Source organism: Podarcis filfolensis, assembly GCF_964270895.1.
Source record: "Podarcis filfolensis genome assembly, chromosome: 3".
Taxonomy (NCBI): Eukaryota; Metazoa; Chordata; class Lepidosauria; order Squamata; family Lacertidae; genus Podarcis; species Podarcis filfolensis.
In genome coordinates, this window is record NC_139606.1 from 68560564 (window position 1) to 68576608 (window position 16045).

General features: G+C 41.6%; 1 long non-coding RNA gene across 1 annotated transcript; it reads left to right on the top strand.

The window, feature by feature from the left end:
- The first annotated feature begins 2326 nt into the window (after positions 1–2326).
- On the top strand, positions 2327–14157 carry LOC310760093. The gene is made up of 5 exons (XR_014546764.1): positions 2327–2588; positions 3532–3672; positions 5808–5922; positions 10819–10953; positions 13244–14157. It is a non-coding gene; the product is annotated as an uncharacterized lncRNA (long non-coding RNA).
- The last annotated feature ends 1888 nt before the right edge of the window (positions 14158–16045 follow it).

Genomic DNA, 16045 nt, shown 5'->3' on the forward strand with positions numbered 1-16045 from the left:
CTTGGTTAGGGCCAACTAGGGTTCACAATACAGTATGCAGGCTTTCAAGTCACACAGGTTGTTTCTCTGGGTGTTCCTGAATTGGAGGTGTGTGGGGGTTTTTTGTTTTGTTTTTTTAAAGTCACTCAAGGTGTCTCCAGACTTTTGCATGAGAGATTCAAGCACATACTGGATCTTTAGCTATGTGAAATTAAAGTGGATTAAAGCGTTCTGTCACCCCAGTACAACAAATCCACTTTTTAAAAAATAACCTTGATTTTTGCAGTTTGGAAAGTGACAGGGAACTGCACTGAAACATGCGAGACAAACAAATGATTAATGGGAAAATGCATATACAAGCCACAAATCAGGATGGTGATCATTATCATATTACCGATCTGGAAATAAATCAGAACAAATGCTCTGTAAAGACTGTGCATTGTCTAACCACCAGGTCAACATTGTATGAGAGAATAGGGTGAAGGATGAATTAATAGGTATCTGGAGAGGCCCTCTGACCTTCCACTACTCAGAGAACTAGGATAAGAACATCACCCTTCTCAACCAACAGTTAACACCATCCAGTTTGTCTCCTATTGACTTTGCACCAGTGCCTGGACTTCATTTTAAAATTAATCAACAACTTTGGCTAACGGTAAGTCACAATGGTTTTCCTAACCTCTCACTGTTTACTTATTAGGGACCTGTGAGGACCAATCAGAGTCTCTACTGGGTTTTGTTTTTGCCCCAGAAGATCTGTGTAATTTAAAACAGTAACAATGGCAACATGCAATCCTAACCATGTCTACTCAAAAGTAAGTCTTACTGAATTCAAAGGGGCCTACTCCCAGGTAAATGGGGTTAGGATTACAACCTAACACTGCAGTTATATGCATTTAATTGTGAATAAAGACCTCAGTGGAGCTTGCTTATGAGTAAATATGTATCTTGTTGCATGTCTTTTTCCATACAAAATCTTAAAAATATCCAGCACTGAGAAAGAGTCCAGAGTAACTAAAAAATAAGATAAAAATTAATAATGCGCTGTGAATGTAACTTGGCCCTGCTACTGGTTTTATTTTATTGACTGTGTAAAATTTACAGTGTAAATGTTGCTTAATCCGATTCTTCCTCATAATGCTTTATTTTACCAGTTGACACTTTTAATTCTGAAAGTCCTAATTTATTTATTGGGAGCGTGTTTGTGTTGAATTAACAGAATGAAATAATCATTCCCTATCCCTGTGACTCCCGATCTTACTGCTGACCTCTCAAACTTTTAAGACAATCTCCTTCACACTGTAATCCGAACGCACGCGCGCAGTAATGTGCATTTAGACGAATTCAAAAAGGAAAAGGAGGCTTATTTTTATGCTAATCAAGTCTCTGTTTGTGTAGAAGCTGAGCAGTGCCTATTTGTTTTTGAAATACGGGAGGGGCATCTAAGCGATTTCAAAAATGTGCCATGAAAATCATCTTTTCTTTTCAAAGTGAAGAATTTCCTTTAGCCTCACCCGCAGCTCATGCCCAAGCCCCTTTCCGGAGAGTAAAAACTTAAAAGGAGTGCAAAGTCGGAGGAATTTCTCTTACGACGACACCACGAGCGGAATAGGGCGGGGCGAGCCAAAGTCACTCGCAAGAGTAAACAGATTTAATTTATTGCGACCCGTTTGCAATATCCGCGATCTTTTTCGGAGCATGCCGCTTTAAATGTATGCTCTGTGCTTGGAAGCGGTGCACGAACTCCTCGATCTGGAGCTAAAACACAACGAAGCACAGCCAAGCTGGATTCCCCACCCCCGCCGTTCTCTTTCATTGTCTCTGGGCGTATTTATCGTTGGGGCTAATTAAAAAAAACCACACACAAGTCATGTACATATGGGTGCGTGTGTAATATATATGCATGTATAACAACCCTCGCATAAATTTCCTAGTCAACACGTATTTCCTTCCCAGACCCTATGATCCTCTATTGATTCCCGTTAAAATGCTTTTCTTTTTCTTTGCCCCCTCTGCTGATCGAATTTCAGCGCAGCCAGGATATGCAACTAACCTTCCGGCACAACTGACTCGGAGAGATCAAAAGGCAGGCTTGCATTCATTAAAATGTAGCACAGCCTAGGCAAGTTTTAGTGGAAGGTCTCCTTTTGCATTGCAATTAACGTGGCATAAACGGGAGGTGGATTTTTAAATCTTGATATACAGGGCGGTGGGGGGGGGGAGAAGAACAAAAGACACAGTTTTTTTACACAGAGATGACGTCAGTTTGATTTTACTGACAACTCTTGATGTATGTGGAGCTATTGCACACAGCTCCCCCCCCCTTTTTTCTGCTTCCTTTTTTTTTTTTTTGCTGGCACTTTGCAGGAGAAACAATTATGTTAACTGTCCAAAACATTCGTCCTTGCAGATCTCGGGGCTTAAGCACTTAACTTCCAACTCCTAGTTACTTCGCAAGCAGGTCTGCAATGGTTATTTCCGGTATGATCTTTATTAGGGCGGAAAACAAGCAGCAGAGGGAGGGAACGGGAACAGCTAATAGGCACAAAGCAGAGAGGAGGCTTCAACCTAGGAATGTTGTTCATTACAGCAGCCCAGGAGAGGACACAGTAAGAGAAAATAGTCCCTGCTTCTCAGGCTCCCACAAAGTGGTTTGTTTCTCCGCTTTTGGGGCTGCAGAGCGGTGGGGCAGCTTTGGAGTAGGGCAGCTTTCAACTGTAGGCGACGGAAAGTAGTTGGGCACTGAATTCTGCAGCTCCTCTAAAGTCTGGAGCATGTAAGTTAATGGTGCAAGGATCCACTGATCCTGTGACTGCGTGTGATTCTGCCTCAGTCACTCTCTGGGCTGCAGTAGAAAAATAGATTGAACCAGAGGAACAGTCCGGCTGTGTGCAAAATCCGGACTGGATTTCTGTAGCACGTAGAACGCAGGCAGGAACGGAGCGCCTTGCTCTCCCCCGGGCAAAGAGAGAAAGAGAAAAGAGATCAAGGAAATTCTCTTCTCACGAACATTGAAGGAGACTGAGAGAAAGTGTTGGCTTAACTTTTTTTTTTTTTTTTTTAAAGCAGTTTCATACAACTAGATCAAAATCAGTGAAGTTGTGCAAATTTACAACATGTTGAAAAAAGGAGTGGACCTTTCCCCCTTAAGCAAATCTTCCAGCATGATTCCATGTTTTGTCGAGGGTGAGTTCGGTCTGGCCGAGGGCGGGAGGGTGAATCCTTCACAGCCACCTCTGTTAAGTCCCTCCCCGCAGATAGCTGCTTTGCCAAAACTTGCTAAAGCAAGGCGTGCATTATTTTTTTCGCCTTATGCAACAGGAGCAGACAGAAGTGCTAAGCGATTTAAAGGGATTAGCTGGTTTGCTCTCTGGCTTTTAACTGGTTTGATCGATTAATTAACCAGTTGTATTTGCACACTTAAACACTTCAAAGAAGGTGCTTGTTGAGGATCCTTAATGAAGCTTAAGATCTGATGCTGCCACACATCATTTAAATAAAAGAAAGCTGATTTACACACACCATTGTAAATGTGTTTCCTTTGCTTACCAGAAGTACCTTTGGGAGTCCCAAAGGAGCCTGCTCTACAACCCAGACTAAGGGATTTGCTGATTAACTGGTATGCTTTTTCAATCTCACACATGTCTCTCCTCAGAAGAAAGACCCATTGAGTTCAATGGTGCTCTCTCTCAGGTAAATAGGTGTTGGGTTGCAGACTTTAATCTGTACTTAATCAGGGCAATTGATCAAACAACATGTCTTCCCTTATTTTTATCCAATTTAATAAAAAGCATAACTTTTTTTAAAAAAAAGATCTGGGTGCAGAGCTACAAATCTGCCTGGGGAATGTTTGTGCATAGACCCTTTCACACCGACATTCTTAGCAGTACTCCAAATCGCCTATTTGGAAAGGAGAGGAGCCTGGATTCCCAGGCAAGTGCTTCTCAAAGCTGGCAATGCTGGCAATCTTTTCGGGGTTCACCCAGACCTAATCCAGCACAGATCACTGTGCCCAAGGCATTTTTCAGCTGGAACTCAGTTCTGGAACCTCTCAGGTGGGTGCCATTGCCATTATAATAGAACAAGGGAGGCTTTCATGGTGAGTCCTGATTCCTTTTCTAGAAAAATAGCATCCATAGAAACCATTAAAGGGAGTCTGTTGGTAGGGCTGCCATCCTTGTGTGTGGGATTCAGAAACGGGATCCATACAAGGAAGACTGCTTTCAATCAGGCTTTGCCCTTGCTGAATTGGGTCTGGTATACACGATGATGGGAATCCTACCAGTAGACCAAAAGGCATGGTATTTGTTCAGAAGAAATGAGATGATAATAGACCTGCCAACAATAAAGATGCCTTTTGGCAAAATTTTGCTTAAGTACAAAGTAATTTCAATTCACAGGATCATTTTTAGGCATGTTGTGGGGATGACATATTACACGAAATATTTTCTTGCAGAGGAATAATTATAAATCATTCAACAGATGTAAAGGTGCGTAGAGATCATGTGTATTAAGTGATATAAAAATATTATTAATTGATGAATAATAGAATAAAAGATTATATCAGAAATTGCCTGGCTTGTGCTGGTAGTGGGATGAACTATCCTTATTATCTAGATTTTCTAATTCATGGTGCACGAGAGCAGCCCCCCGCCCAACTTCTACCACCAAGCTGCCACATTGTTCTGCCAGGTTTCTGTATTTGGAAACCTGTCCCGCTCCTGATGACATCACCAGGAAGGCTCAAACACCTCTCCCAGGCCCAACTCCTCTGTGTACCCCAAAACTCATGAGCTCAGCCTCTTTCCTCATCCAAACTGCATTGGTGGCAGCTGCAAATGGAAGGCCTCTTGGTGAGGCCTACATTCTTCCATGAATCCATGGGTGCTGAAATGTCAGGCCCACCATACAACAAAGGCCCTGGAACATGTAATTTTTTTCCTGGTGCTGTAGTACATAATGATGATGATGGTCAAGAGGTTTTTGTCACTGACATACTGTTGTGTGCAACCCAGCAAAGAGCCCTGGGACAAACAATTTCCTAGGCACTCGACGTCCTCATCTACACACACACACACACAGGGTAAGCAGCAAACCTCTTGTTTTATTCATTCATTTATTAGATTTCTATAGTGCCCTTCATCTGAAGATTGCAGGGCAGCTCACAGAATAAAATACAGGATAAAAACAAGTAAATAAGTACAACGAAACAGCAAAGCAATAACACCCCCCCTTCCCACAGACACATTTAAAAGGCGCTCATTGGGGCTTAATGTGGGGGTTGAGGGGGGAACCGAAGCTCTTGTCTGTAGTTCTGGATTCCAGGGGAAGGGGCTGACTGGGAAATTCCACAATCTTCTTCTGACTCTCTGGTTTCTTTTAAAAAAAATACAACATGTCTCTAATCTTATAGCAATACAAAAGAAAACATATAGGCTATCCAATCTGTTCAACTACCTGAATGTCAAACTGCACAAGATGTAGTAGAACCATGTGACTAGCTCTCTTGCCAAATTTTTATTTTGCTTGAAGCAGCCACTGGGGGAAGGAGTGTACCTTTTGCCCACCTCAGCCATCAGGGTTTCTGGCTGTCGACTTGCTCTCCTGACACATCAAAGGTGAAAGATTACTTCTGAATAATTGCTAATACAGAAATTGCCCCAAGGTGTTAAATTCAGCATGGTGTTGTTGTTTTTTCAGGGCACATTAAAACTTGCCTTGTTTAACATGTGGCTTTTACATGGTGACACAGTATGTTTCCTATCCTTGTGTTTTAAATGATCCTAAAGCTAAAATAAACTTAAGGCCTATTATATCTGTTTCTTTAGCCATGGACAGCTATTCTTCTACATGATCTGACGATTATGTTCCTTGCCCAGTTTTCTGCTCTTTTTACCATCGAACAGCCTGGAGCTCCATGAATCATAAGCAACAGCAATTCAGGTAAGGTCATTCACAACCAATTATTTCAGGGAATCTGTTTGACCTATATTTATGTACAACAGACACAAAGAGTCGTGCACAATTTAAGTGTCTCTAACAAATTATCCCTACCCTTTATTCATGCTTGTATAAAAAGCTATCTTTGTCCATATTTGCAGTGCAGGAGGTGAGACACACAACTTTTATATAACGCTGACACAATCTTTTCTTTTATTGATTTCGCAATAATACTTAAGAATGGGAGTTTGAGAGGAAGTGAGATCCATGGAAGGTTCTCTTTTGCAGGATATAATGTGGTCCTCTTTGTGGGTTGCCTGATTTGATTGCCATGCATGCAGTCTCTTTACTCCCTGTGCAAGCATTTTTGTGCATTTTTAAACATTTGGAAGCCATTTCAAGAGCACTTCCAGGAAGCAGGATATAAGCTGGTGGGGCAGGGGAAGAATGTGGGGAATCAATGTGGTATGTAAGTTTTCTGGAACTGCAGATAATTGTGGCATCTTGGCAAAGGCATAGCACCAGCACCTGGCATGGTGAGACAGAGGGTTGCCATATTTTGAAGAGCCAAAAAGAGGGCACATTTGCCAACTTAAACTTTTAACTATGGATCGCTATGATGACTCTACCTATGAAAAAGAGGACGTGTCCTGGAAAAAGAGGACATATGGCAACCCTAGCGAGGCTGGGGACCCACCTCACCCGATGCCAGCCTCCTCTTTAAATAAATAAATAAACAAGTCTTGCTTTTGTAATGTCCCAGCACTATAAAAACAAGCGCTAGACCAGGCAGGTGCAGCCACCACTATCTTTTCCCCAATGGTTTGGCGCCAAGCAAAGACGTTTTCGTTCTCGGGCATTTTAGGAAGCACAAGTGATTGGATGTGTTTACCCAACGTTTTCAATATGTTTCTGTATTTTTATTACCGCGTTTGTTGTAAATCATTGTCATGCTTTTTTGCTGCGGGAAGTGAGTCATAAATTAAATAAACCTAACCCAACTTAGGAGCATGAGAAACTGCCTTGTATGGAGTCAGTCCAAGACCACTGCTCCATTGAGCTCAGTATTGCCCACACTTAACTGGCAACAGCTGTTCAGGGTTTCAGAGAAGGGACATTCCCAGACCTACCAGGAGATGCTGAAGATTGGACCTGGGACTTTCTGCACCCAAAGCAGATGGTCCGACACTGACTACAGCCCTTTATAGAGTTGTTGCCAGACAGTGTGGACAATAGATGGACCAAATGGTTCCTAAAGGAATAGATACATAGATCCTACCTAATATAACCTTTTGGTTCCCTCCTCCATGTACTGATTGGGGACAATGCCTACAGGAATTGGGTTTAAGAAAGAGGATGTTAGTGGTGCTGGCTGCAATTGCCTTGCCCTGTAGTGATTCTCTTTTTCTGGGCCAAGGTAGTGCAGCTGGAGCTGTGCTGCTGCCTGCCTCCTTTGCTGCCTGCCACTGCCCAGTGTCATTCGTACTCTGGTAAGCTTGGCGGGGAGAAGTACTGGAAGGAACATTGCTCAGGGCCTTGTCAACCTGGTGCCAGCCCTGTCCCAGCAAAGGACATGGAACAAAACCCTAATGAATGCAATTGTCGCATTTGATCTACAAGAAAGATTCATAGTTCCTGCATAGAAGTAATTTCTGTGTGGATTTTTTTTATTATTAAATCTTGCAAAGTGCTTTTGAGACTGCAGCTGAAATGCAGCTTGAGCACAAGTTTAAGAGCCATTTCACACATTACACAGAGACAGGTCTGGGAACGATGTCAAGTGTACACTCAGAGAGAAGAAGCCAGTGATGACTGATATATATGTGTTTCCAAATTTTTGCTTGGCGCATTCACATCCTGCGGTTTTAAAGCATACATAAACCCTTTCAGGTGTATCCCTAAAAATGTAATGTGTAAAGTGGCCATAACATTGTATCCACTGGGCCACACTAGTTCTTGACTTGTTAATGCAAGAGTTTGTTGTTTATTACGCTTGGCCTGAAATCAAGTGATTTCGTGGTTAAGAGGAATCTTTCCGTACCAATACCAGACTGCCAAATTCCCAGTTCACTGCCATAACTTGTTTCAGGATGGCAATAACCTCTTGCAAGCTGGGCACACACAAAAGACAGGAGTTTGTTCACAATTTTAAATAAATAAATGTCATTTGCAAGCATGATGGACAAGCCCTCAAAGCACGCCATCAGGCACAGAAGGCTGCTTTCCTTTAAGAACTCTCGCTCTGTACTGTGCCCCTATTGTTCACTTAACTCAGAACCAATGTATGTATGTTTAGCTATCAAGTATTGGGAAATATTCTAAAGCAGCGGTAGTTGCACATTGTCATGTTGCAGATCAGGGGTTGTGGTTTGTTTTGCTTTTTTTGAGTGAATCACCACATTGTCTTACTTATTGCTGCTATGTGGGAAGCCACTTTAAAGTGGAACCTGGTTGTACAATCCAATGCAGCTGTAGAAGTGTCTCCAGGCCAGTGGCGTAGCGTGGGTTGTCAGCACCCGGGGCAAGGCAAGTAATTTGCGCCCCCTAACCCGTGGATTTGCGCCCCCTAATCCGTGGATTTGCGCCCCCTAACCCATGGATTTGCCCTAACCCCAGATGTTGCGCCCGGTGCGGCCGGCCCCCCTTGCACCCCCCACGCTACGCCACTGCTCCAGGCCAAAAGGGGGTGGGTAAAGCATTGCTAAGGCGCGAATAGGCACTTTGTTCTTCTGTCAATCAATATACTACTATTTAGACTACCCATTTACCTGGGAGTCAGCAAACTCGAAGGGACTTACCTTTGAGTGAACATACATCGAGTTGTGCTCCCGGGTTTCCTTGGACATCCTCTTCACAATGCTGTTTCCCTAACATGCTGGCAGCTAGTCAGTTCTGGCATTAAGTACTATGGCTTTGCATACATCAGCCTTTGCTGCAACTCTACAGAGACATAAATAACTTCAAAGAAACAGGCTGTTGTACTAGCAGCCAAATTGTTAAGCATTGTCAATGCTTGCTTTTTCATCATGCTGATTTACGCTGCGAGATGTGAATTTCCTTATTTAAATTTTCTCTTTAGGTGTCATATTGGGTTAATTGTAAAACAATTGGATATGTACGGAACTGTAACACTTGGAACATCCATTGATTTCTGGAATGATATATGTACATAGCAACTATTGTGGGGTTGTGTTTCTCGGGATGAGTAAATCCCTGGCTTTGAGTAAAAATTTAAGGTGCCCATAGGTGAGCTTTAATGTACATGTCAGTTTGGATTGGTAGTGTAATTCTTTATAGACCTGGAACATGATTGGTTGTTAAAGGCTCTCCTTGTACCTGAGTTGTTTTAGAAAAAGCATAGCTTTATATTGAGCTAACGTCATGCTGTTAAGAATCAGTACCAATGTAAACATTGAGAATGATGGCTTTATGTTGGCCGTTATGTCACACAGTATTTCACGGTGGTTGAAATCCCTTCATTTTTATCCAGGTTGCTTTGGTTTTGTCAGCCTACCAGCTAAGAATGAAAGATGTGCAGTTCTCAAAACAAAATGAAACTACTATTTCAAATACAGAAGTGATAACATATTTCTCTCTCCCCCACTGTGTGTGCACATGCGCATGTGTGCAAGAAAAAAACCACCCAGTAATACCACTTAATAATTCCTGTTAATGCAATGTAGAAAGTATATGCTATTTCACTTAGCTACTATGTTATTTGAATGTGTGCCAGAATATATCAGGCGAAGCAAATAAATTACAGAGGCAGGGGTGAAAGAGTAAAAATATGGAGTTAAAGGTATAGAAGTAGACATGGTGGACATGTAATATGATCAGAAGATAGGGAACACAATATAACTTTTAAGTATCCATCTTTATTTCTGGTATTGTTTCTTTTTAGCCAAAAAGCTTATTTGTAAATTCATTTTAAAACATCCTGAACCTGCATCTTTCTTTCTTTCTTTCCTTCCTTCTTTCTTTCTTTCTTTCTTTCCCTTCCTTCCTTCCTTCCTTTTTCTTTTCTTTTTTTTGCAAAGTGGTATAGCATCACTTGCAAAATTTGAAATGCCCCAAGTGAAGTTCATGCTCATCTTCCATATCCTAATTGACCATGAATATTTACAAAAGCTTCTAATGCCAATCCAAGAAATGATTGATACACAATTAAGGCTGCCATTCTGTTTAGGAAGCCACCTTATGCTAAATCAGACCCATTGTCCATCTAGCTCAGCATTGTCTACCCCAGGAGTAGCTATTGCGGTACCCTTCAGATATTGCACCCTAAATGGGCCTTAATAGTAGCTATTCATGCCAGATGTATGAACTGAGGCCGTTACAGTTGATTAATTTTTTAAGTCAATCAACTTAAAAATGCAAAAATCTCTCTTTGAAATCAATGGGACTTGAATGTGTATAATTTTAGCTAGCTTGTGCCCGGCATTTATGTGTCAAAAGGGCCATCTCTCTCTCTCTCTCTCTCTCTCTCTCTCTCTCTCTCTCTCTCTCCTGTATCACACTTGTATAGCACTAGGCCCCAGAGACAAGTAAGTACTGTTTTCAATAAAGCTCTCCCAGAATCAGAATCTTTAAAATGCTTTTGCACACAATACAGCAATATTGTGCTTCCTGTAGACTTTAGCACTTTTGAGATTTTTAGCATTTTGGTACTAAGTGTTAAATCAAGCATATCCATAATTAAATAGTACATTGAAAAATACATTTAGCTAGCAGAACATTATTTCAAAGTATTGTAACTATTTGCATAAGTGCAAATCTTTTTATTTCTATAGTGTGAAGAATAATAGGAGCTTTGTGATCCAAAGTCTTCACTTTGATCTCAACAGCCAAACTTAATGCAAGGGAACAAAGGTTAAAAAAATGTTTTTACTTTTCTTGCAGAACATTTTTAGATAGATAGCTTAGTTCTCACTGAGGTGGCAAACCTTATGGATCTGGGCTACAGCACTTCTCAGTTCACATGTGGGCTCACATTATTGACAACAGGAGTGGAGCAATCCAAGAGGACAGATGGAGGTAGAGCCAAAAGCAGATGAACCATTTCTCATATTCCGGTTTTTTGTTTTTGAAAGTTTCCCTTACATTAAAGGAAACAAGCTCTGTCACCTCCAAGCCTGGTGTAGTTTGTCCCCCCACCTATCCCATTCCAAGAGTGTGTCAGCCAAATGGGAAGTTGGTAGCTATTAAGGTCCACAACCCATACATTCCCTAGGAATGTTTCCTCCCTGACCTCTCCAACGCTGGAGGAGAGCTGACCTTTCCACAACCTCATGGAGGAGGGATCTCCTATTCTGAGGATGAGCTTCTCTTTCTCCCCTCAAAGTGGGAAATTTGGCAGTTCTGTGGTCCCATTGGTGCCCTCCCAGAGACCGCAGGCCTGCAACCTTAATCTGTAGGCCCTCACTTGCTTTCTAAAATGAAGAATTAAAGGAGTTTTGTCATCCAAAATCTTTGACTTTACTACTTCAGTGAGCACTGGCGGAGGAAGAGGAGTGCGGGAGGAGCGCACTGCCCCCGGCAGCGCAATCCCAGTGGGGTGCCAATGCGGCTGCCCCCCACCTGTGCTGGGTGCCCTGCCCCCAGGATGCGCGGCAGCCTTGCCCCCGCCTGCTCTCTGCCCCCCCCCCCAGTGCCAGAGCATAAAGCTCCGTCACTGTCAGTGAGAACTAGATCTTAGTGTGACAAAGTTTTCATCTTGACTTATTTTTATGCTTGCCCAACTAACAGAGTAACAGCAGCTTTGTGTGGCCTACGTTTTCCAGTGTGTTGTACTTCAACACCATTGCTTTGCTGAATGTACTGCAAATCCCAAGAAACCTGGCAAAATCAAGTTGAAGCAGTTCCCATGTTTTTGGGGTTTTTTTAAAGTGTGAGATACATCTTCCACATTCCCAGCATCTTTTAAGTTGAACAATCAACACTTGCTCCTTAGATTACCACATGTCTCATTGGCCTCTGCTGTATTATTGTAGGAACATTGGTGTTGTATTTTCACATGATAAACTCTTTTGCCACAGTTTCTCCAGTGTAATAAGGGTGAAACAGGCATTTCATTAACATAAGACAGTCACCTCCCCATTCCCCGCTTGATATAAACAGTACACACAGTGGTGGGGTTTTTTCTTTCTTTCTCCCTGGTAATAATAATTTTACACATTTTTATAGCGCCTTTCATCCCAAAGGATCCCAAATCATTTTGCAAGCTATTTGCAAGAATCGCTTTATCCACTAGTGAAATGAGACCAACTCTGCGGGACAACAGACAATCTGTTTAGCAGCAGCACAACAGTGATACACAGAAAGTGAAGATTGCTCTGTCCATTTGGAGAGCAGAAGAGAAGATTTCAGACTAAGTGACAGAATGCCATTATTCAGACTTGGGAAATTTCACCCCAGTCTTCTAAAGACCGTAGCAACAACAATGCCGCCGGGAATCCAAATGACGACATATCAGTGCATTTAATGCCCCTCTTTCTGTTCATGTGCGAATTCCAGTGATGGCTTATTGCAATTTCTTTAAATCATAGAATCATAGAATTGTAACGTCGAAAGGGACCCCCATGTGAGCCCGATTAAAAAAAAATGTTGATGTTAAATAATAATCTTACAATTATTCACATAACATCAAATCTGCTTTACTGTTCATCAGCAGGGATCTGATCAACAGAGAATATCCCATAAGTTGATAGAGATGCATTAGTAACACCATTAGGGGGAGCTGAGCTGTTTATTGTAATACATTCACTTTCTTCCCCAAAATGCCATTTCATATATTATAAATACAGTAATCTAAAACATATATGCTAGAACTATGATGAGTAGGACTCTCTTCCAAGTAAACATGTTTAAGCTCAGGTTCCACATTTAATGCAAATATTATAGCCACAATTTCTGGTTTATAATCACACCAACTGGGTGTAATGCAGAACACACATGTCACACAAATCCTCCCCATAGGATTTATGGACCAGGATCAAAGGATGACATGCAGGTGAAGCAGAGAACTATGTGGACAGACAGATCTTTGTTATTTTTAGGCTGACGTTTTCCATTGCTAAAGAGACAAGCTGATCTATTTTGAAAATGGCTTATCTCTTTTGCATCATTTCCTTATATATGGAAAACTGTATAATAGTGAACTAGTTTCTCTTATGATACTCAGTAGTATTCTGGGCAGAAATAAAAGCTTTTGTAATAACTAGTTTACTGGAATTAACTGCACAGGAACAGTTCCTGTATTTCAGATGTGTGGGGGTTTGTTTATTCTTTATATTTTTACAAAAACTTTATATTTAAAAATATGCAGTTCTGCATTGGCTGATATCTACCACCTTTGGGCCAATACACAGCTTGATGAAGCATATTAACACAGTGAACATTCCCTTCTCTTGCTTCTTATGAATGGATACTCAATAAGTAAAGTTTTGTAGGAAAAGATAATTTTACTATGTAAAATATTTCTGCTTAATGGTAATGGGAACTTTGTTTCTCGGGTTACTCAGTGAAATGTGAAATACAGTGGTACCTCGGTTTATGAACTTAATCCGTTCCGGAAGTCCATTCTTAAACCAAAACCGTTCTTGAACTGAGATGCGCTTTCCCTAATGAGGCCTCCCGCCGCCAGTGCCCTTCCACCATTCAGATTCTGTTCTTAGACCGAGGTAAAGTTCCCAAACCAAGACACTATTTCTGGTTTTGCAGAGTTTGTAAACCAAATTGTTCTTAAACTGGACTGTTCTTAAACCAAGGTACCACTGTAGTAAGATGAGAGTGTCTTCAATTCAGAATGTCTTTAGTCACCACAACCACTGTGTCTCTGCCATACAAGTGGGATGCAGCAAAGAGCTTGCAGACATGGCTTAAGCCAGACTTCCTCCCCTCCACCTCCACCATTTCACAAATTAAGTAAAACATGGTGATGCCTTCTATTAAAAGAACTTTGTATGCAAACCAGTTTTGTACCATTTCTACTGATAAATGTTTTAGCAGTGCAAGAAGAGGGCAGGATGGTACCAACAGTGTCGCCGATCATAGAACCAAAAAATCATAGAACTGTAGAACTGGAAGAGACCCTGAGGATCATCTAGTCCAACCCCCTGTAATACAGGAAATACAGGTACACACACAAAAATATACACACAGCTTGTGGTTTCTATGTGGTGGGATAAATCATTTCTAAGTACTGAGTAGGAACTTTCTGTTTGCTCTTCATTACATTTGTCAATAAAGATACTACAGTTCAGACTACCCACTTACCTGGGAGTAAGCTTCAGCAAACTCTGTGGGACTTACCTTTGAGTAGAATGAGGATTAAGGCATCGGGTTCAAGGCTTTGCAGAAAATGTGGCTTAAGTAACTCCTGTAAGGAATACTGGTTTGCATCCAATAGAACTTCTCCTTCCATTCGACCTCCTCATCTGTTTGGGCTCTGCTGGTTCTTCTAACCCTCTGGGGCAGATTTGTGGGGTGCAGGGGGAAAAGAGGGAGACAAAGTTCTATTGCGCAGATGTCCTTGTGCAACTTAATTGGACACAACCCACCACAACAGTCCATCATAACTGCTAACTAACAGGGGTGCCAACTTGAATTAAAAATCAATCACAAAATATGGCGCAAACACAGCATTTGGATGGCAGTGCCCATTAACTTTGGGGTCCCCCTCAAATATTTTATGGGGAGGGGGCAAAGGAACCTTGGGCCCTAGGGGTTGGCTCCTGTGCTAGCTAACCATAGTTTCCATTCTAACCAGCATTAGAAATAGGTTTGTAAACCTATAAGAGCAACCAAGCTAGCATTAATCACAAAGAGCATCATTGCAGATGTACTGCTAGCTAAAGAGACAATGGAAGAGAGAGGGAGAATCTATATTTATAAAAGAAGGAGGGAATGGGACTGTGTGACTCCATACACCACCAGCAATCTACCAACTATGGTTAAGAGAACAGCAGCAGTTACATCTGTTTAGGGCACCTCTGTATGTGAGGACCACAGTCATAGTTAAATATTGCCACATTGCACTTTTCAGAAAGTAAAAGAGTTTTATAAGCTTTGCCCCCCAAATTTTGTTGATAGCACCATTCATTGCTAGGGTAAGAGTACTAATTTTCACTGCAGTTGCTCCCCCCCTTGAACTGTTTTTACCAGGGTGTATATTGCATCCAATAGCTGCCAATTTTACAATGACAAGAGACAATCATATCAGCATCTCCCTCCCCACTTGACTCCTAAAGAGAATTTTTAAAGCAGTTTATCAGTCCACAGTTATGACCATTCTGTAGCTCATAGGATGTATTGTATTTAAATATTAATGTTTGTGTAGTTATTAGAATATTTGAGGATCTGTACAGAGGCCTTGTAAAGTTAAACACAGACGTCATTTTTGGAATACAGAGAATAACTTTTTTTGGGGGGGGAGGGAAGTGTTTTCAGTCTATGCTTGCAGATAAGATTCCACATCATACTGTTAGTGACATGTAAACATTTTTTATTTATGAATTGCACGTTTCTTCAAAGGTACTCAGGTATGATCACCTCATTTTACCCTCACATCTACTCTGTGATGTAGGTTGGGCTGGCAGAGTATGGCTGACTCAAGTTCTTCCATGGAGATTCATGGCCAAATGACAATTTCAACTTGGGTCTCTCCAATGTTATTCCAGCACTTTAACAGAGGCAACATGGTAGCCTCCAGATGTTGCTCATCTACACCTCCCCTTATCCCAGACAATTGATCATGCTGGCTGTGGTTAATGGAGGTTGTAGTTGAACAGCATAGCAAGCAGACCCCATTGGCTATTCCTGCTGCAACCCCGTCTCACCTGGGTCTTGTCTCTCTGTGGTACAAGTATGTATTGGGTAGTATCCAACTAAATACTTCGGTTAATCAAGATATTTTAGCTGCACAATGGAACCATAACAGATTTAGGGAGTACATGGGGATAGGAGAGGGCAGGGAAGTTTCATTGCACAACTAAAAGACCTTGACTAGTAGAAGTGTTCAGTTGGATACTGCCTGTTTTTATTAGCTGCACTAAGAAGTCAAAAATGGGAAAGCTGCCATAATAGAAGTAAATATAATATTTCTCTTAATCCATAGACCCTCAGGACA